This window comes from Anastrepha obliqua, chromosome 6 (assembly GCF_027943255.1).
Source record: "Anastrepha obliqua isolate idAnaObli1 chromosome 6, idAnaObli1_1.0, whole genome shotgun sequence".
NCBI lineage: Eukaryota > Metazoa > Arthropoda > Insecta > Diptera > Tephritidae > Anastrepha > Anastrepha obliqua.
Window position 1 is genome coordinate 36,294,079 of NC_072897.1, and position 22,807 is coordinate 36,316,885.

Genomic DNA, 22,807 nt, shown 5'->3' on the forward strand with positions numbered 1-22,807 from the left:
TCAAGCACGGTGGTGGTTCTCTGATGGTATGGGGATGTTTCGGGGCAAACGGAGTAAGAAAGTTGCATTTTATTGATGGAATTATGACTGCGAGACAATATATTGATATTTTAAAAAAGAATCTACGCAAAAGTGCCAAAATATTGGGTTGCAAAAAAAAATTTATATTCCAACAAGATAACGACCCTAAGCACACGGAGTTGGATACAAGGTTATGGATCCTTTATAACTGTCCAAATTTTCTCAAAACACCACCACAAAGCCCGGATATTAATCCCATAAAAAATTTATGGTATATTTTCAAAAAGCAACTGAAACATCATCAAATAAGGAACCGAGAACATTTAAAAAAAGTCCTCAAATCAGAGTGGAAGAAGAATTCTCGAAATCTCACAAAAAAATTGGTGGAATCTATGCCGAAGAGATTGTCTGCTGTTCTAAGGCAACGAGGGTATCCCACAAAATATAATATTAATTATCTGAACTATCTTTTATTTACTTTTTAAATCATTAAAAATACATGTGTACTAATACGAATTTTGCTTCTGTGAAAAGAGTTAATTTTTTTCTTTCTTATTTTTTTTTTTTTTTGCAATTCAATACACTTTGTGAGCGGTTTTGTTATTTGGCCTTATTTTAGTTAATTATCTATAAAATAAAACGGTTTCAAGCATTTGTTTTAAAATAATTTTGAAAATGTACGTGGTTTTTTTGTTTATAAGAGGGTGTACTAATACGAATTTTGCATACTGTACATATTATGTATATTGTCATATACCATGATTTATGTACGTATAGAGTATACGTTTATTTATTAATGTATGTAATGAAAAACTTCATGAATTACTTTCAGAATTTATTAAAACTTATCCGCGTCGCGCGCATACATATCTACGTAGACATCACAAACCTTTTGTTCACAACGCAGGCGCAGAAATAAACGCTCTGCGTATTTATCCTCCCCACCTCCCCACGTGACTCGCCATCAATTCTCGGCGCCAATTTTTTTTTTCGTTTTTAAATTTTTTTTTAATGTAATCGTAAAAAAATTTGTAATAAATTTTATGTATCCGCTTATCATTTCAAAAGTAACAAAATGGTAAAAAAATAAGCAGTCGAAGAAATAAACGCACCGCCTATTTTTCCTCGCCACATGTTAGACTCGATTTCAATTCCCGGCGCAAACTTTTTTTATTAATTTTTTTTTTTTTAAATTCGTTTTTTTTTTTATAATGTAATTGAAAAAAAAGTTATGTAATAAATTTTACGTATTCGCTTAGTATTTCAAAAATACGAAAATAGTAAAAATTTAATTGGTTTAATGTCGAGGTGAAAAATGTGTTGTGTGTTGAGGTGAAAGATGTGTGGTGTTTCTAATTTTTGTGTGGGGAAAAGTCAGTGAGGTGTCTATAAGCTCGGTCTGCTAAATTTCCTTATTACAAATCTTTCAAATCTCAATTGTACTAAAAAAGCTCACAGTAACATTTGCACCTTCTCATTGCATTAACATTCTCTGATAGAAGTATTTTGCGTTGAGTTTAACATGGAGTCGAAGAGTGTGTAAGCTTGCATGTAAGTTTGAATGTTAATAGAATAGGATTCTCGAGTATTGAAAGATATACAGGAATTTGATGAATTGGAAACTGAATGAATGAATTGAGTAAGTAATAACATAGAGTCAAAGTCTCGAACAAAAATTATGTGCCAGTACTGGAACCCACATTCCACTCGAACATGTTACGCGACTCATTTTTGCGAAGTATGACAATAATTCGGCATCATGTTGAATTAGCAGGAAATTGAAAAATATTGCATGATTTGGTGAAAATACAGGATATGCTTTAGAGGTCAGTTAATATGTGAGTTCGATATATGAGTTTGATGTATGAGCTCGTTCTTAGTGTGCGACTAATGAGTTTTAAGTCTTTGGACTTAAATTAAAACACCAAAGTTAATTTTTTTCACAATTTTTATTTTTAAACAAATTCAACCTTCTTGGTTGTTGTGAATCTACAGACTGACTTCAAATAATTTCCTTAATTCTAATAACACTTGTTTTGCGCTCACTTTATGCAGTACTTTATGCTTATTGAGAGCATAACTGCATTGAGCGAAAAACGTGTCGGTGTAATTTTACATACTAAGCAAATCTTTTGGTGAGAACCTTTACTTGTAAAATTTTAGTATCTTAGCATTTAAATAGTTTGGTGTATGATTCCAATTTCATTAAATATAAGAAAATACTCTCACAACTCAAAAAAGAGAAATAAATAGATAGGGTGGTGGAGTGATGGTACGTAACTCCTACCCCCTTTGTCAAAAGATTCTCCTGGATCTTATGGTTTGTTATTTTTTAAGCCGTATTTCTCTTTAATGGCTTCCAGTTCCACATCCTCAGATTTTTTTTCAATTTTATTGATAATCTTAATTTTATTATTATTTTTTCTTAAATACAATATCCTAATAATTATAACAATGCTTACAAAAAAGAAAGTGCTTATTGCATAAGAAACCTTTCTATGATATTTGAGTTCTTTTATTTCTTTAGTATTTTCAAAATTTTCCAATACAATTTTTTTGAAGTTAATTTCTTTTTCAAACGTGTTATTTTCGTTGTTTACTGGAATGTAATATTTCTCTTTTACAATTTCTATCTTATTTTGAAGAACGTACTCTTTTATTGTAATTTTACAGTTGTATACAGATATTAAGTAATTTTTGTTAAGTGTGATTTTTCGATCGTCACAATTTTGTAAAACAGTTTCATTTATTGCATTCTTAACAATTACAGTTTCATCGTCCATAGCGAGGATCTCGAATTTGTTGTTATACTTTAATATACATTTTTGATAATATACACAGTTTTGAGTTTTTTTCAAATTTTTCAAATCTGTCTCATCTTCATAAGAATATACGTTATTTGCTATTTCGACAACATGTTCAATATCAGTATTGATTTACATGAACTCTTTGTTTGGTATTGGCACTATAGCTTTTACATAGGTTTTAATACAATTTGTTGGTATTTTAATGGCAATAATTAACTTAGATTTTTCGTATTTCATTATACCTAATTTTAGTAATTTTAGCTTATAAAAATCAATATTGTAACGTTCTATTTCATTGGCCGTCAATATACTAGGGTGTAAAATCTTATGTCTAGCCGCTGATATGTTATCTTGAATTTGATTAAGCCTATTTTCCAAGTATCTGATTTTTTGCATTTGGTCTAAGTATAGCAAATATCTTACAATTTCGCTGTTCCTGGTTTTAATTTCATTAAAAGCTACCTGGATTCTTTTTCTGTCTTCTTCTATATTATTTTTTAGTAGGTTTAAAGTGTCATTAAAGTGAGGTTTATCTGAATTTGTTTATTAACTGTTTCAATAACGTTGTGATTATTTTCATCCGTAACTTTTAAATGCTGTAAAATTTCTTCACGGCCATCGTCGTCCATTGTGCCAAATAGGCATTTTTTGTTGTCCCGACAATATTTAAAACTCCCTTTTTTTGTTTAAAATTCACTGGCGAAGGTGTAATTGATTTAACTTTGTCTTTAAATATTTCTACAATATTTTTTTAATATTGGATTCAATTTGTGAAATTATTATATTTATTTCGGTTGAATCTATTAAATGTATTACGGTAATTGTTTCGTTTATTACTTCCACTACTCTTAATTTAATTTGAGTGTAACCTGTTTCTTCCAATATTTTGTTGACTTGCAATGTCCCTTGAGTCCCTGTTACCAATATCGCTATCACCAGTACGAATGTTGCCACCTGAAAATTTGTTTGGCCTTTTAATATTGGATGTATGAATATTTTGCAATTTCTTTTTTATAAATTTAGGTTCTTCTTTATGCCTCAAACTTTTGTAATTTTTTATAAATCCTTCCAGTCGATTCTCTGAATAGTTTTCCCGTTTTTGGTTTTGTTTATAAATTGTGGTTAACTTCTTTAGAGTACTTTGAACTTCTTGTGGAGTAGTTTTTATTGTACTATGGAAAGAATTGTTATAAAATTTTATGGCCTTCTGCATTTGAATTATAACTGGGAGTTTTTCCTCTAGGTTTAATATTCGAATGCGTTCTGTTAGAGTGTTATTAAGTCTCTCAATTTCAGCATTTCCTGTATGACTGTTTGGTTTAGTTATGTGAAACTCAATTCCTTCCCTAGTTAAAAAATCTCTAACATTTTTGGAATTAAACTCATTGTCAAACACAAACTTTTCAATGGAACCCTTAATTGATAAAAATTCGTTTATTTTGCCAATAATAATTTGATTATTCCTATCGGGTACGTAAAAAGCCACAGCATGTTTTGAAAATTTGTCAAGAAAAATTATAAATGAGTGTTTACTATTAACATAAGTATCGACATGAACAATTTTATTAGTAGAAGTAGGAGTCTCGGTTAAATGGAATTTATTTTTTATTGGATTTCTATCATATTTTCCTCCAGAGCATATGTCACAGTTATTTATAATTTCATGAATTTTTATTTTTAGTTGAGGATGATAAACCTTGTGCTTCATGCCCTCGTAAGTTACTAATATTCCAGAATGCCCAGTTTCGTACTTATGAAACAGAGATATTTGCTTTCTTAACTCGCTTTCATCCTGGATGTCCTGTGCTAAAAAGCTACATCTTACAAATGATAACCGTTCACTACTTAAGAAATTGTTAATTAAAATTTGCTGTCATTTGTTGTAGGCATTCATGATCATTAATTTGGGAAAATATCGCCATTTTTCCTTTATCAAAATTTCTTCGGACTATATTAGTTACATTGTCAGAGTCAATATCTTGTTTATCGATAAAGATTCTTTTGTTTTTGAAAATTTCCATGACCTCAACTTCCTTGTTATTTACTAAAATTAGTTGGTTTTTGAACCTATTTACTATGGTATCTAAAACAGAAATATGATCATTGAAATTCTCTGCCTGAGAATGTACGGTTTCAAGGGAATGGTTGGAATGAACTGCTAGAGATATATCAGATTGATTTGCTGCTTCTTCAGCATTTAGATTTTTTATTATAAAAGTTTCGTTAAGAGTGATTCCTAAATCATCAGAATCTAACGCGTTTATTTCACACTTTTCGCAATTAATGCGGCTGAGAAAGTCTGCTAATTTATTTTCTTTGCCAGCAATGTAATCAATTTTTGCGTCGCATTCCCCTAATTGAACAAGCCATCTCTGTAATCTCGGGCTTATATCTTTACCCGAGTTTTGACTTCCAACCACTTTAGTGGTTGATGATCGGTTTGGAGATCAAATTCCCTTCCAAAAAGATAAGGTCTATAGTATTTGACTCCCCACACTATTGCCAATAGCTCTTTTTCAATAGTGGAATAATTTTTTTCATGATTATTTAGTGTTCGCGATGCGAATGAAACATCTTGGGTCAAAACCGCACCAATAGCAAAATTACTGGCGTCAGTGATAAGCTTAAAGCGCTTATTAAAATTTGGATATTTTAAAATAGGCGGATTTGTTATTATATCCTTTAGTTTTTCAAAAGCTATAATATAATTTGGGTCTCTTATGTTGATTTTAGCATTTTTTTTAAATATGCGATCATGGGGTAAGCTACTTTAGAATAGTCTTTTATCAATTTTTGGTAGAAACCTGTTATTCCTAAAAATGATTTAATCTGCTTTTGTGTTGTCGGAAGCTGCAATTTTTGAATTACTTCGACCTTAGCTGGATTTGGCTTAACACCTTTAGGTGTAAGTATATGACCTAAAAATTCGGTTTCCTTCTTTAAGAAGCTACATTTATCAATTTGTTTTCAAAGTTTGAAATATTTTTGTAATATTTTGTATATGTTCTGGTAAAGAAGTACTAAATATTAAGATGTCGTCTAAATAGACAACACAAATTTTATTTATATACTGACGAAGGACTGAATTCATAAGTCGCTGGAAAGTCGAAGGGGCATTTTTAAGCCCAAATGGCATTCTTATGAATTTGTAATGGCCAAAAGGTGTAGAAAAGGCAGTTTTTTTCGGTCTTTTTCATCTACAACAATTTGATGAAAACCTTTGGCAAGATCAATAGAAGAGAAGTATTGAGCTTTGCCCAATTTATCAAGAATTCCTTCCATATTGGGAATTGGAAATTTATCATTAACAGCAATTTAATTTAGCTTCCGGTAATCTACTATTCTAAGATGAATTGCTTTCCTTAATTATGTTTTGCTCAAACATTTCTTTGATTTGTTTCTTTATTTCTTCTTCGTGAATTTGGGGGTACCTATAAATTTTTGAATATACAGCTCTATCAGTTGATGTAATTATTTCATGTTTAATTTCATGGGTTGCAGAAACCTTATCACCCTCTTTATAAAATAAATCTTTGAAACTGTGCAATAACCTCGTTATCAATTGGGTTTCTTCCGAATTTAGATGTCTCAGATTCAATTTTTCTAGGTCACTGTGTTCAAGTGAGCAAATTTCTACACTATTGTATGGATTGTAATTTCTAAACGGTTATGTATATCTAGAATAGTATCACATTTATTCTCTACATCAATCTTAGCTTTAAGAGCGATGAGAAAATTTTGACCTATTATTGCTGAATAAATTTTGCTATGGAAATCAATAATGGTACCTGAGATATTAAATTCTCTAGGTATTGGGGTAACTAATTTGTGTGTCACTTGGTTTGTTCCGTTTATGGTTCTGTAAAAAAGGGGTGAGTTGAGTTGTTGAGTGGGAAAAGTGTTCCCAAGGACATTAGGTTTAATTATGCTTGTTTCTGATCCGGTGTCTATGAGACATCTAATTTTAAAATTTCCAATTGTTACTAATATGATGGGCAATTTTGTGGAGAAGCCGTCATATAAAAATTTACGTCCTCCTCTTCTTTTAAATTACCGATATCCATTGGCTCTGGTTCTTGTTGATACGTATTAGTTTTGCGTTGTTGTCTACTATGATAAGATTTTCTAGTTTGAGAAGAATTTGGTTGATTGTACTGAAATAATTTACTGGAATTTAATTGCTGTGTTGAATTTCTGCTGTAATTTTCAACTGGAAAATTATTGATTAATCTGTATTGTGACCTGTGGTAAGGGTCTGAATTCTGCCGGTTGAAATTTCGTGCTTGAATGCTACTATTCGGTTTAAAGTTGCCATTTTGGAAGTTATTATTTGGCTTAGATTTTTGCCAATTTGTATTTTGAAAACAATTATTAGTATTCCAATTATTGCTATGAAACCTATTACTTGGCTTTAATGATTGCCAATTGGTGTTTGTTGTTGTTGCTGTTGTGTTTGCTGTTGTTGCTGTTTTGTTTGTTGTTGTTGCTGCTGCTGTATTAAGCGTTGCTGCTGCAGTTGTAATTTTTGTAACTCCGCTTCTTGTCTGCGGATGACCTCCAGTAGTTCTTCTACGTCGTGCTGGTTCGCCTTTATTAAATTTCTGTTTCGGTCGAAAATTTCACTTCGTCGCATAGAAATTTCACTTCGTTGTTCTTTAAATATTCCTTCGGGAATATCTCCAATGACTGCGCCACTAATGAGTTTTAAGTCTTTGGACTTAAATTAAAACACCAAAGTTAATTTTTTTCACAATTTTTATTTTTAAACAAATTCAACCTTCTTGGTTGTTGTGAATCTACAGACTGACTTCAAATAATTTCCTTAATTCTAATAACACTTGTTTTGCGCTCACTTTATGCAGTACTTTATGCTTATTGAGAGCATAACTGCATTGAGCGAAAAACGTGTCGGTGTAATTTTACATACTAAGCAAATCTTTTGGTGAGAACCTTTACTTGTGAAATCTTAGTATCTTAGCATTTAAATAGTTTGGTGTATGATTCCAATTTCATTAAATCTAAGACAATACTCTCACAACTCAAAAAAGAGAAATAAATAGATTGGGTGGTGGAGTGATGGTACGTAACTTGCGCACCCTGACCGAGAATCGTAGTCCCTTACCGCAGCCCCTAGAGAGCACCAAATTGAGCAAAACTCATTCCGTAGAGAGCAACTGCGTTCTTTTAGTTACAAGACATCGGTTTGTGTGTGTTTGTGTTTGGTTGTATCTACACAATGTTGCCATTGATGTTTTTGCTTACACACTTTTTCACACATTCGCGTTATCAATTACATTTTTTCATTGTTTAATAAACCAAAGCCAAAAACCACCAAATGCAATTAGTTCATTTATCTATAATTAACATTATTCAACATTGTTTTTAAGTTATTTTAATAAAAATTAAAATTTTTCCAAGTTTATTTTGTAAATGATTTCGAAATGTACTGTTTGGCCACACAGTGTGATGAGAGAGCAATCCTGAGAGGAATTTTCAAAAATCCTGGAATGAAATCTACGATACCACGATACGGAAGGGAAGTCATTTTTCATTTACATGGGGCTTTCATTAGTTTGATGGTAACAGCTGTCAGGGTACTGCGTTTACGTCGGTGACTGTTTGCAGCATTACACATGTAGTGCGCTGGTGGTACAATGTTTCGTTGTTTCATTGAATTGCTCAATGATAGCTTTTGCAATAAGATCCGTAGATGCTTGGCACCAGATTCAAGTTCTTGATCCGGCATCACCGTTCATTCACTTTTTATTTTAAATTTTATTTTTATTAGCTTGATAATTATTTTGCAAAAATTTTCATAAAAAATATAAACGCTACTTTTAATTATGTTATTAAATTAATTATTAAAATATGCGCATATATGTATATTGCTAACTTCGCAATATATTGTAAAATTGTTCCGAATTGGGCAAATGGTGATATTTTTGCTGTGGCGAGTGCGTGCCGGTGCAAATGCATCCATCTGTATATGTATGCCGACTTATATGTACGTACACATATGTAAATATATGGATTATGGATAGGGAGATATTGTCTCAGGAAATAGTGTATGCTTTTTGGTACGTGCGTTTGTTTTTCTACGTTCCCATAAGAACAATGATATTTCGTTCATTCACGCATATGTGCATATCTATTTATAAGGGCAAAAATGCGAAATGGAAAAAATTATATTATGAAATTTGTTTAATCTGAACATAAATTGATTACTGTGCTTTATCTACACCTAGCTGGTTTATGAGAGGATGGTTCCATATGTAGAAGTCCACGCAAGTGGGGAAAGTTACTGATCGCCATTCACTTGGGAGTGGCCAGCACGATTCTTCTGCATACGGCTCAAGCAGCTCACAACTCCCGGGATTAGTCCAAGCATCCTCTGGGTAGCTTCCGAACACCCGTTCGGGAGTCAGCTAAAGTGCGAACGCGAAACATTCCACGATAGCTGGTTGTGCGCTGGGTTTGGGACCCGCCACTTAAAAACCTCCCCCAATGCAAACATACACAAAGCTTCGGATGAGAACTTCCAACACTGATGTCGACCCCTGCAAACGAACTAAGAAGTATGATTTGAGGGCATGCAATTGGAATGTTCGGTCCCTTAATGGGGAAGGTGCCTCTGCCCGGCTGGTTGATGTCCTCGTGAGAGTAAAGGCTGACATCACTGCCATCCAAGAGATGCGATGGACGGGCAGGCAAGAAAACTATAGGACCTTGCGACGTCTATTACAGCTGCCATGTAAAGGAGCGCAAATTCGGTGTCGGACTAACTGTGGGAGAGAGATTTCGTCGCCAAGTACTGTCGTTCACTCCGGTGGACGAGCGCCTCGCAACAATCCGCATCAAAGCCCGTTTTTTTAACATATCGCTAATTTGCGCCCACGACCCGACGGAAGAGAATGACTATGCGACGAAAGATTCCTTCTATGAGCGCTTGGAACGTTTCTATGACCGCTGCCCCCGCCACGACATAAAAATCGTGCTTGGCGACTTCAACGCCAGGGTGGGCAAGGAGGGAATTTTTGGTCCCACAGTCGGAAAGTTCAGCCTGCACAACGAAACATCCGGTAACGGACAGAGGCTGATCGACTTCGCCGCGACCCGAAACATGGTAGCCTGCAGCACCAGATTCCAGCATAAAAAATCCACCAAGCTACCTGCCTCCTGATCGAAAAACACGAAACCAGATCGATCATGTTGTGATAGATGAAAGACACGCTTCTAGTGTATTAGATGTACGTACGATCCGAGGACCAAACATCGACTCGGATCATTAACTTGTTGCAGCCAAACTGCGCACACGCCTCTGTGCAGCGAAAAGCGTCCATCTAACTACGCAAAGAATGTTCGACATCGAAAACCTGCAATCACAACAGATAGCCAGAAAATTCGCCACTCGACTCTCACTCCTGCTCTCAGAGAGTACTGCCCAACAATCCGGCATGCACGAGCAATGGAGAAACACTTCTCGCTCTTTACGTACCGCCGCCGAAGAAGAAATCGGACTCCGGCGAGCCCGAAAAAACAGTTGGTACGACGAGGAATGTCATGCTGCCGCCGAAAGAAAAGATGCTGCCTACAGAGTTACGCTGCGATCGGGCGCAACGCGAGCCATGTGAGATCACTGCCGAAAACGAGAGGCCGAAATACGAGAGTGCGAGGAGCTTGAGATGCTGGCCAATAGGAATAACGCCCAAAAGTTCTATCAGAAAGTTCGGCGGCTTACAGAAGGTTTCAAGACCGGGGCGTTTTCCTGTAAGAGCAAAGACGGCGATCTGGTGACTGACATCCAGGGCATTCTTAAATTATGGAGGAAGCACTTCTCGAATCTATTAAATAGTGACAGCTGTGCAAGTCACCGAGAATGTGAAGATCTCGATACCCCAATCGTTGACGACGGAATTGACGTTACGCTACCCGTCCATGACGAAGTGAGAATAGCGATAACGCGTCTAAGGAACAACAAAGCCGCGGGCGCCGACGGACTGCCGACTGAGGTATTCAAACATGGCGGCGAGGAGCTGGTAAGTTGCATGCATCAGCTCCTATGCAAAATATGATCGGATGAAAGCATGCCTGCTGATTGGAATTTAAGTGTGCTCTACCCAATCCATAAGAAGGACGATCCTGCAATCTGTACCAATTACCGCGGTATTAGTCTCCTAAATATCGCCTATAAGGTTCTGGCGAGCGTATTGTGTGAAAGCCTGAAGCCCACCGTCAACCAACTGATTGGACATTATCAGTGTGGCTTTAGACCTGGAAAGTCTACCATCGAACAAATATTCATAATACGCCAAATCTTGGAAAAGACCCATGAAAGGAGAATCGACACGCACCATCTTTTTGTCGACTTCAAAGCTGCATTCGACAGTACGAAAAGGAGTTATCTGTATGCTGCTATGTCTGAATTGGGTATCCCCGCAAAACTAATACGGCTTGGCAAGATGACGTTGCTGAGCACCAGCAGCGCCGTCAGAATTCGAAGGGACCTCTCCGAGCCGTTTGATACCAAACGAGTTTTCAGACAGAGTGACTCGATGTCGTGTGACTTCTTTAACCTGATGTTAGAGAGGATCGTAAGAGCCGCAGGATTAAGTTCTGCACCGCGCTGTTACTTCTGTTTTCTCCAAACTGGATAAAGGGGCAAAGCGAATGGGTCTGGTGGGGAACGGGGACAAAACGAAGTACCTCCTGTCTTCAAACAAACAGTCGGCGCAGTCGCGTATCGGCACCCACGTCACAGTTGACAGTTATAATTTCGAGGTTCTAAAGGACTTCGTATACTTAGGAACCAGCATTAACACCGATAATAATGTCAGCCTTGAAATCCAACGTAGTATCTCTTTTACCAACTAGTGCTACTTTGGACTAAGTAGGTAATTGAGTAGTAAAGTCCTCTCTCGCCGAACAAAACTAACACTCTACAAGACTCTCATCATGCCCGTCCTAACGTATGGCGCAGAAGCTTGGACGATGACAACATCCGATGAGGCGACGCTGGGAGTGTTTGAGAGAAATATTCTGCGTAAGATATTTGGACCTTTGCACGTTGGCAGCGACGAATATCGCTGGCGATAGAACGATGAGCTGTATTAGCCTTACGACGACATAGACATAGCACAGCGAATAAAGATCCAGCGGCTACGTTGACTGGGTCATGTCGTCCGAATGGATATAACGCTCCGGCTCTGAAAGTATTCGATGCGGTACCAGCCGGTGGTAGTTAAGGAAGAGGAAGGCCTCCTCTGCGTTGGAAAAATTAGGTGGAGAAGGACTTGGCTTCACTTGATGTGTCCAATTGGGACCGGTTAGCACGAGAAAGGAACGACTGGCGCGCTTTGTTAAACTCGGCCAAAATCGCGTAAGCGGTTATTGTGGCAATTAGGAAGAAGGAGCTGGTTTACTGGTGAGTGTGGAGAACATAGGAAGCAGTTCTTAGACTTTTTCGTCCTAGTTCTTCCGCAAAAGCACTGCTCCACTGCTCCTGGGCCGTTGAAAAAGTTCGATGGGCCAAGTAATAGTTTCGTGTTGTATCGTATTTAATTCGAATTTCAAAGCATGTTGGTTCGACTTCGTGGTCATAATATTACTTACTCAATGTCATAATATTACTTACTTAATGCATAAAGATATGCAAATCATTGTGCCGAGTAATAAAGGCGACCAATGATGGCTTTGCTCGTAAACGCAAAGATTAAACGCTCAATATAAGCATTGGGCAAAAATGAATGAAATTTGTTCCTTAGTGAGCTAGCTATGCTGAATCTCGGGATTGTATTTTGGTTCTTTATAGCTTTCATATTTTGGATGAAATTAAAATGAGGTTTAAAAAGGTTTTTTTCTGAAGCATTTCAACAATCGAAATACGTCTATATTTCGGACAATAAAATATTTTATTTGTGTCCGCGAAGACGAAAATGTACGACGCTACCAAGCAAGATTTTTTGAACAAAAAGGAATGTGTTTTAAATTTTGAATAGTACGAAATGTCGAACTTGTAAATTTGCTTTAAGCTAACGGTGGTTCTTGTTGACATCATTAGTGTATGCTTCTGCGCGCACTTGACACACAGCAGCTAAAACAATCACCATTCGCTTCGACGGTCGGCATTCTGTTGCGCATTTATAAAGTGTATATATACTTGTTATGCATACATTATGTCAAAAAAAACATCGGGAACTTTAAAAAACTAGCATATGTGTAACATGCCTAATTTTTTTTTTTTGCTGGAATGTTGCTACAACTGTGCTCTATAGTGTCGCAGAGTTTGAACGTGATCTGTCAATTAGCTTCTTTTTGGCATTTAATTATATCAGCCAGCCGCAGGTGTGTGTTGCGATTTTCACTATGGATAAAAATATCGAACAAAGAATTTATCTTAAATTTTTGTACGGGATTTCGTGGGCCGAATCGTTGAAAATGCTGCAGAAGGCCTATGGCGAGTGTGCAAAATCAAAAACACGAATATACGAGGAACAAGGTTTCTGAAGACATGCTTGAGCAACAGACGGCGGAATGGCGCTATCCACATGAGCCAAAACTCAAGAAACCACGTCAAAGTCGGTCAAAAGTGAAAGTCATGTTACTCGTTTTCTTTGATTATCATGGTGTTGTGCGCTCGGATGTTATTCCAAATGGTTCTAAGATAAATAAATAATATTCTTTGGAAGTTATCATATACGCATAGGAAAATTGTTTTCCATGGGCATGAATATTCGGCCGCACTGGGTCTTTACTTAACAACTGAGTTTTTCAACATATTATATCAGGATTGCTGTAGGGGTGGCAATACAAAGCGCTTATCATATACGCATAGGAAAATTGTTTCTCATGGGCATGAAGGTTCGTACGAAGGTTCGAATCTCGGTGAAATATCAAAATGAAGAAAAACATTTTTCAATAGCGGTCGCCCCTGGGCAGGCAATGGCAATCCCCCGAGTGTATTTCTGCCACGAAAAAGCCCATCATAAAAATATCTGCCGTCCGGAGTCGGCTTGAAACTGTAGGTCCCTCCATTTGTGGAACAACACAAGACGCACACCACAAATAGGAGGAGGAGCTCGGCCAAATACCCAAAAAGGGTGTACGCGCCAATTATATATATGCGTAAGAAACGGAAAGAAATGTCATGGATTTTGCACCATGATAACGCACCGTCTCACAAGGCTCATATTGTGAACACTTTTTGACGTGATAACGTCTTATAAATCGATTTAGCCGGCTGCACACACGAAAAAATGTGTCGTTATCTTGCTCAACCGTCGTTATCTTGCTCATTCATCGTTATCTTACTCATTCGTCGTTATCTTGCTCATGCGTCGTTACCTTGCTTGAACTGCAAGCGAAAGCGCGGAACGAGCGACAAAGAGCACAATCGGCCCCCGCATTCGGCAACGTTCGACATCTGGCTCTCTCCTACTTAAGTGAGCATAGATATGTATGTATATGCGTATATGTACATAGGTATACAAATTCACATATTTGTATTTGCATATGCCTTCTTATTGATTATTAATAATTTGATTTACTTGAAAAATTTAAAATAAAACCAAGTGTAACATCATCATCCTTACCGAATTTATAATTAGTGACGACGAGATGTTAATAATACCTGTTGTTTTAATGTTTTTATTATTAATTTATTATTATATATGAAGGAAAAAATGTATGGTAATATTTACCACATACCTTATAAGATATGTTGTATACTAATATATGTATATAAACATGCATACATACATATACTTTGGTGCAATTTTCATAGTCTATATGTAAAGATGTATATCTACAAATCATATGGACATATCAAATGTACGAATCTGTTCTGTACGCAAGCAAATGTAAGGTAACGTATCTTGCTTGAACTGCAAGCGAGAGCGCGGAACGAACGACAAAGAGCACAATCGGCTCCCGCATTCGGCAACGTTCGACATCTGGCTCTCGAGTAAGCATACTTGAGTGAGCATATATATGTATTTATATGTATGTATATGCGCATTTGTATATAAATTCACATATTTGTATTTGCATATGCCTTCTTCCTGTGTGCATGGTAATGAACCATTTCTCTGTTGAGAATAGGACGATGATAGGAAAAGTAGGAAATGAAAGGCGAGTGTAAGTGCCGAGTGTAAAGTGTCTTGAAAAAGGCAAATCTATGATGTTGCCTCTTAGTGTGGTTGACTTATTAACGTCTGATGCACAATCGAAATTGAACATATCTTTCATGAATTTGATAAAAGTTTCGTCATTTTTCACGTTTGTGTAAATGTAACTTTACCTATTCCATTGCGATTCCATTTACCTCCCCCTCTATATCCATACAAAATATCTATCAAACAAATAAAATTAAAATTTTGTTTTGAAAATTGCAACCATTACATCAGTATTTTCTTATGACGTTGTCACGATAAACCTCTTTTTTTTTACCTCAACAAACAGCATCGAACAACTACCGTATTCACCGGATGTAACACCCTGTGACCCCCAAAATTTAAACTACCACTCCGAGGACGCTGCTTTGAGTCGATAGAGGCTATTAGGAGAATTCGTTGAAGGAGCTGAAGAAGATCTCTTCAAACGCGTTTAAAAGGGGTTTGATGACTGGACTTGTCGTTGGCATATTTGTATTGCTTCGAATGGAGTCTATTTTGAAGGTGACAAAATAAATTTTGATGATTAAACAATTATTTTTCGTTTTCTTTCACAATTCCCAGTACTTTTTTGACAGAATGTACACAGTATTTTTGTCTTCCTCAAGAAAAATAGGCTTATGGACAGCTCAGGCGCGTGAAGTGGGAAATAATAAATAAAGAACATGTATTTTATGTATTAACCTTTATAGATAAATTCAAATATGTACATATGTACATGTATATATCTAAGTCAATATTAAGTAAAATTTTTGATCTCTTGATATATAAGATTCTTGCATAGCCTCAAATATGATGCATTAGTGCGTACATACAAATGTATGCATAAATATATATATGTACATTAGCGTGGCAGTTATTTGACCTGTTTTTTTATATACAATATTTTTTCGCGGGCTACCCTCCAGTTTGGTTCCATTCTATATAAAAATGACCTCTGTGAAAATTGGTGCCAATCGGATAGGGGAGAGGTGTGCCCCCGAGCCTTTCAATATGCAAAATTTACCCCAAAATGACAAAAAATTTTAATTTCATTAAAAGTGTGTTTTTTATTTTACATGAGTATATATACAGCGTAAATAAGTAGTAAAAGAATTTAATTGGTAAAGTATATTAAGTTATACATATATAAATTGAAGAAGGAAATTATTATCCATACAGTATTTATCATATATAGGTAGTTCCGTATGACGCTTACTTCATTGCAATTTAGTTTAATAACAACATAAAAAAAAAAAACAAAAAAAAAAAAAGAAATAACTCATTGAAGAAAATAAAATAAAAATGAATTAAAAATCTTTATTTTTAGATATAGTTTGTTTATTGCTGTCTGGGAACTTCTGTCGATAGTCACTTACAACTTGGAGCACGTACTGCATTTGTCGCTCGTTTTTTGTATATAACTTATTAAAATCCTCTTCTAGTTTAACACCTCTCTCCGCCGTATCATTTGTTAATTTAAGTTTATTAACTACTTTTAAATCGTCATGTTTGTGCCACCGGGCAGAATCTGTGCATAGGAATTCGTCATTTATGTTAAATCTTGCAAAGACTCGTTTTGTTTTGTTCGAGACAAATTGTACAAGTCCTTGGTTTAATAATTCCGGAACTTGGCTTGTTTCCACGGTTATTCTTTTAATACTTTTTTCACATTCAGCATCAGTTTCACGATTCAACGCCTTTACCATTTTTATTTTTGATTCTGCCGTCACATTTGGGTCAAAGAAGGCCAAGGCGATGGATTCAGGATATAAATACCACAAATGATTTTTGATTTTTTGTAAAGCCACATGAGAGATGTCTTCGTCAACTGTCCGGTATTTATAAATTTTGGAAAGAACACTGAAATCCAAAAATGGTGCTTTGGCTGCAGAAGGTGCACAAAACCACGCTTCGATATACATATATACTGATAAGGAAAATGCAAATATCACAAATTGCATTTTCCTCATGCGGTGATGATTTAAATTCATCGCGAAACATGAATATCTTAAAGCAATAAATAGCCTTAGCCATCCACCTTGCATGATGGATAGCTCCTGGAGCACGGAAGGAAAAATAGCAGCCAATTGTAAAAATTCTCGATAATCCTCTCTCGGTTGTTGTTCTTGCAACGTGATTCGTATAAAATTAAGAACTCGGGAAACATCGACCGGATCCAAATGTTTTCTGATCTTCTTATTCACGATTCCGGTTTTAAAATTAATATATTTACATTTATTTTAGGCCAAGCAGTTTGGAACTTTTTTAAGATTGGTACGGTTGGGCCGGTAGTTTTACCCATCTTCTCCTCGAAAACGGCTTTTAAAATGATTTCGTATATCGTCCCCTTAGTATAACAATAGCCTATGTGCTCATAGGCTATTATTTTTTTATTGAATTTTTGGATTCTCCATCGTCGATTTTATATGTGGTCAAAATTTTATCAAATTCTAGTTCCACAAAGTGGGTCAAAACGTCAGTCAAAAAATAATAAATATTTACAGACATAACGAGATTTGAGTGAGAGAAAAAGTTTGAAAATCATTTTCTCAAAACATCAAAAAATTTATAGGCTATTTTAATACTAAGGGGACGATATGTGATGGCAGCAAGGCAAATATAAGAGATCTTTTTCTAGAAAGCTTTCAATCAAAACACACGCACCATTAAAAGCGCCCGTATTAGAGGCAGTAGCGTCAAAAACCAATGCTTTTACGTAGTCCTGAAGGCCCCATTCCGCAAGGGTTTCGCAAACAGCTGTTGCCTGTTCTTTTCCACTCCCTGATTGCAATGCAGGTACACCAAGAAGTTGATCAGCACCGCAATTTGAAAGAATAACAGGAAGTCGGTCTACTGTCTCTTTACCTGTTAGTGATGGCAGTAATTTACTATCCCAATGTATCGTAGCGGCAGACAATTCCTTATCCTTAAAGATTCGGTAACTTTCTTTTCGCGGAGTTTCTCACGAGAATTGTTAATAGACCACCTGTTGATCGCAAAAGTCTCCACATCTTGATCAAGGGCCTCAAGTGTAGCTATAAGAATATGAACTGCATTCCTGTCACTGATCTTGCATTTATCCAAAGCAGCAGCAAGCTTAGGAGTTATTATTATTTGTCGTCCTCTTTTTTGTTTTGCTGGTACAGACAAATGTTTTGAGCATTGCGGAATTTCTTCTGAAGCACGCGCTTCTAAATCTTCTCCGCTGCTTGAACTCGACGTCATCAGTATATCAGATTGAGCTAGAAATAGTATTAACAATATAAGTATGATTTAGTTCGATATACATAAATATTCATGTTAAATAGGTAGCTAGAGAAGATGAAGATATGTAAATATATACTTACTCAATTGAAGAACTTCATTATTGCTTCGTTCTTTTCTTTTCTCCTCTAGTAATTTTCGCTCAGAAACTCGAGTCTCTTTCGCACTTAGCTGGTAATCAATTCCATACATAAACCCCGGGCGTCCTTTCATCCGCTGATTGTTTAAGAACTGCTTATCTTCTTCAATGGATGTGATATTCAATGCATTGGCGTGTGCAATATCGAAGAGATCCTCGAGTTTTTCAACGAGATCTTTTTATTTTTTCTTATGATCCATCGACGTTCTTGCAGCATGCTTTTGAAGTTTCCGCCACTGCTGATAGAGACCTTCTAACTTTGGTATACAGTTCTTTAGTTGTTGCGTCACTTCCCGCACAACTAGTGAAGCACTGCCTCGTATTGTTAACTTACACACCCTTAAATTGAAAAAAAAAACTTGTAACGTTTGTTTTACAGATGGAAGTTTGTTTCTAAAAATTTCATTTGAATAATACCCGAGCAGATAAACTTTTTCTCGTAATAGAGGTCGCGACATTGTACTACCGAATGTCTTCACTTCAAATGTTGTACGCAACTAATGATTTTTTTAAAAACCTTTAAAACAAAACTTTTTTAGCCATACAAATTTGAATTACCGTTGTTATTTCAGAAACGAAATGCTCGCCTACTTTATTTGATACTAGTACTAGTTTTTGATATTGATATTATCCAAGACACGATGTGTAGTCAAAAAGCTAGGGTCGAACGACTTGGTAGATTCTGCATTGAATATATTTTTTTTAAGCGTAATAATTTGTAATGTGATAAACTAAGTGCTCGGCTACTTTACTTACTACTAGTACTTATACTAAAAATTTTCGGGTTTTTTGAAACTTTGAAGGCCCGGGGGCACACTTTCCACTTACCAGATTTACTTTACTACTTTTTTCCACCATTTTTATATATAAAGGAACCAATCTGGGGGGTAGCATCAATAAAAAAATAATCTTGGAAAATAACTGCCACCCTAATGTACATACATTTACCGTACGCTTGCTCAGTGCTTAGGCAAAGAGAAATCGACGCATTCGCATGTACTTCGTCTTGATTTAAAGCGCTAACCACCTTTGTTACCAGAGAAAGTACCCGACAACCCCAGCCGCTACCTAGGGAGATGGCAGATTGTTTGGCTTCTCAAGCAACAATTTTGGCCCGCATGGTCGAAGGGTTACCTACTGAAGCTTCAGCAGCGCAACAAATGGGGGCACTCGCAGCTCAACATCCTACCAGGCCAATTCGTCTCCGTTCACGAAAACAACGTACCACCGCAGCAGTGGGTCCGGGGTCGAATAACCCCAATTTAAATTAATTAAGTCCATTAATATGCAACCTTGCCTTTTCAACAAAATATCGAAAGAGTATAGAAACTGGCCAGGTCAAGTTGAGAAGCAAGTCGAAAACTTTTTTCTCCATTCTAATATTTTTTTTTAATTCTTCGCTAAGTCCAAAATTTGTCTCGAAAAAACTGTGTGTCCCGATCCTGAATTCGGGGTCGCACCCACCATCTTCGACAGCCACATATCTATTCTGTTAAAATCCTCTTCCGCTTCAATAAGCTGTTCAATATTTGTCTAATCTGGCTTCACCTTAATTTATAGCAATTTTCTAAGTACCCCAATACTATATCTACTACGTATTGCTGTTGTTTCTTCATATGCATATGTTATTTACTTCATGGTGTACATATGGTAGGTATGCAGAGTTAGCTTTCAACAGTTACTTTCTGGTATTCTGCTTTACACTTTTTTTTTTTTTGTTTTTTGCGTGTTGACATGACTCGGTGGCAGCATTTCAATTGTCTAGAGTTTGCCGATATGCAGTTCGGCATTCCTAGTAATTTGATTCGCGGATGTATGGGGAAAAGCAGTCGAATGTGACACAAGACCCGGTGGCCTCAATGAGTGGCACGCATAGTGAACCCAATGCGGTTAGGTTGTCTTCGGTCCAGTACCAGTAACACAGCCAGCCACGCCGCCAAAGTTTGCAAGGACGAATGTGAGCAAATATTTTAGGCCACAAACCTCCGCCCTAGTTTCACCTCCTTGAACGGCGACTAGCAGCGAATAATATGTTCAAGGAAAAATGCATTGCCTTCATATGCGGATACGCTAACCTCAGCCATATCGAACACGTTAGTTACATTGGGAATAGGGGGGAAAACTAATATATGATATTACACACCGTGCGTTTATGGAAAAGTTACCTCTCACTAAATGACGTCTAGTTGATGGGAGCCACGATTCAAGAGCCGCTTTAAATATAATCTTTCGTTTATGCTGTTTCCGCGTAGCATTAACAGCAGATATAGTTGCTTCCGACGAATTCTGATGAATCCCGAACATAGGTCTTTCAACGCTTTATTTGGAGGAAGAATCATCAGACACCGACCTAGTAGTATACCGCATAACAAAAGTGACATTGCACTATAGGTCAAATTACTATTTTTTCTGTGCATAATAATTTATAGCTAGAAAATCATAATATCCTAACCAAAACTAGTCAGCAATTTTTTTGTAAGAATAAATCATAAAAAAATTGAATTTAACCTATTAACGACCATAAAATAATAAAAATTAAGGGGTACAGGTATCTGTCATATTTTCCCTGATTTTCATTTAAAATTATTTAAAATGAAGAAGTCAATATATTAGGAGGTTGAATTAGTTTTAAAGGTGACACGCAGATGGCGCTATTTATCACTTTATCGCGTTGGCAATACTGAATATATATTCATGACAAAGCCTCATCCCTAGGCTTTGTTTATCAGTATCTGTCATTTCGCTGAAGTATAAACAACGCAGTGTTTTCGTGCTTCGAGTATGTCAACTTTCGTGCCGTCGAAACGCAATTTGCGGGAAGCTTTGCTTTTCTGCTTCAATTTGAAAAAAAAAATACAGCCCAAGCCCGTGAATTGCTGCAGGAGACCTACCCAGACCATACTCCGTCGATTTCAACATGTGAGTACTGGTTTCGACGATTCAAAAGTGGTGATTTTCACACCGAAGACAAGGAGCGTCTTGGCCAGCCCAAAAAGTTCGAGGACGCGGAATTGGGGGAATTGGTAAACGAGGACTCGCGCCAAACCCAAGAAGAGCTTGCTGAATCATTGGGCGTTGATAAATCAACCGTTTGCAAGCGTCCAAAAGCGATGGAAATGATCCAAAAGCAAGGACATTGGGTCCCGTACGAGTTGAAGCTGCGCGACGTCGAACGGCGATTTTTTACGTGCGAATTGCTGATCGAGCGACAAAATTGGAAGGGTTTTTTGCATCGGGTGGTGACTGGCGACGAAAAATGGATCCACTACGATAACACAAAACGCAAAAAATCATGGGGTTTGCCCGGCCACGCATCAACGTCGACGGCCAAGCAGAATATTCACGGCAAGAAAATCATGCTCTGCATTTGGTGGGATCAGGTCGGCGTCGTATATTTTGAGCTGCTCCAACCGGGCGAAACAATCACGAGTTGAAGCTGCGCGACGTCGAACGGCGATTTTTTACGTGCGAATTGCTGATCGAGCGACAAAATCGGAAGGGTTTTTTGCATCGGGTGGTGACTGGCGACGAAAAATGGATCCACTACGATAACCCAAAACTCAAAAAAGGCACGACAAGGTTATTTTGCAACATGACAACGCTCGGCCGCATGTTGCTCAACCTGTCAAAAAATACCTTGGAACCCTTGGCTGGGAAGTGTTACCCCACCCGCCGTATAGTCCAGACATAGCTCCCTCCGATTATTATTTGTTCCGGCATATGAGTCTCGATTTGGCGGACCAGCGGTTCTCCTCGTACGAGGCTACCAAAATATGGGTTGAGTCATGGATAGCCAAGCAGCGGCCAGAATTTTGGAGAAACGGCATCCGGAAATTGCCCGAAAGATGGGCGAAAGTTGTAGCTAGCGATGGCCAATACTTCGAATAAAATATTTTGTACCGTTTTTTCACAATAAAGCCCCAAATCATCGAAAAAAACCTTTAAAACTATTTCAACCTCCCAATATTTTTTTCAAATTTGGCATACAGTTTATTTATACATTAGAAAAATATAAAAATTTTTCTTTTATTTTAATCATTTAAAATGGCAGATGTACACTCAATTCTTCCAGGAAGGTCGCAGCGGGGCTTCTTAATCAGCAAGCATTGTAGCATCGGCGTCAGTGACCTGAATACAAAAAACCAAAAATTCTTTTGTTTATTAAATATGCATTATTTCATAAAATTGCTTAAAGAAAAAAAAATGAATTTTGAGGCGAGTTTTCCTACTATTTTTGGGAAATTTCAGGGAGATCGGTCAATAACTTTTCGAGTTATCGTGTACGCCAATTAGAAAAATATAGTTTTGAATAAAAGGCGTTTAAAGTTTGAATACATAACTATACCTCTCCGTGCGCTCAAACGCAAAGAATAGAGTCGTCACGGTTGACGATGTATAAGAAATACTTAAATTTACGTTCTAAAATG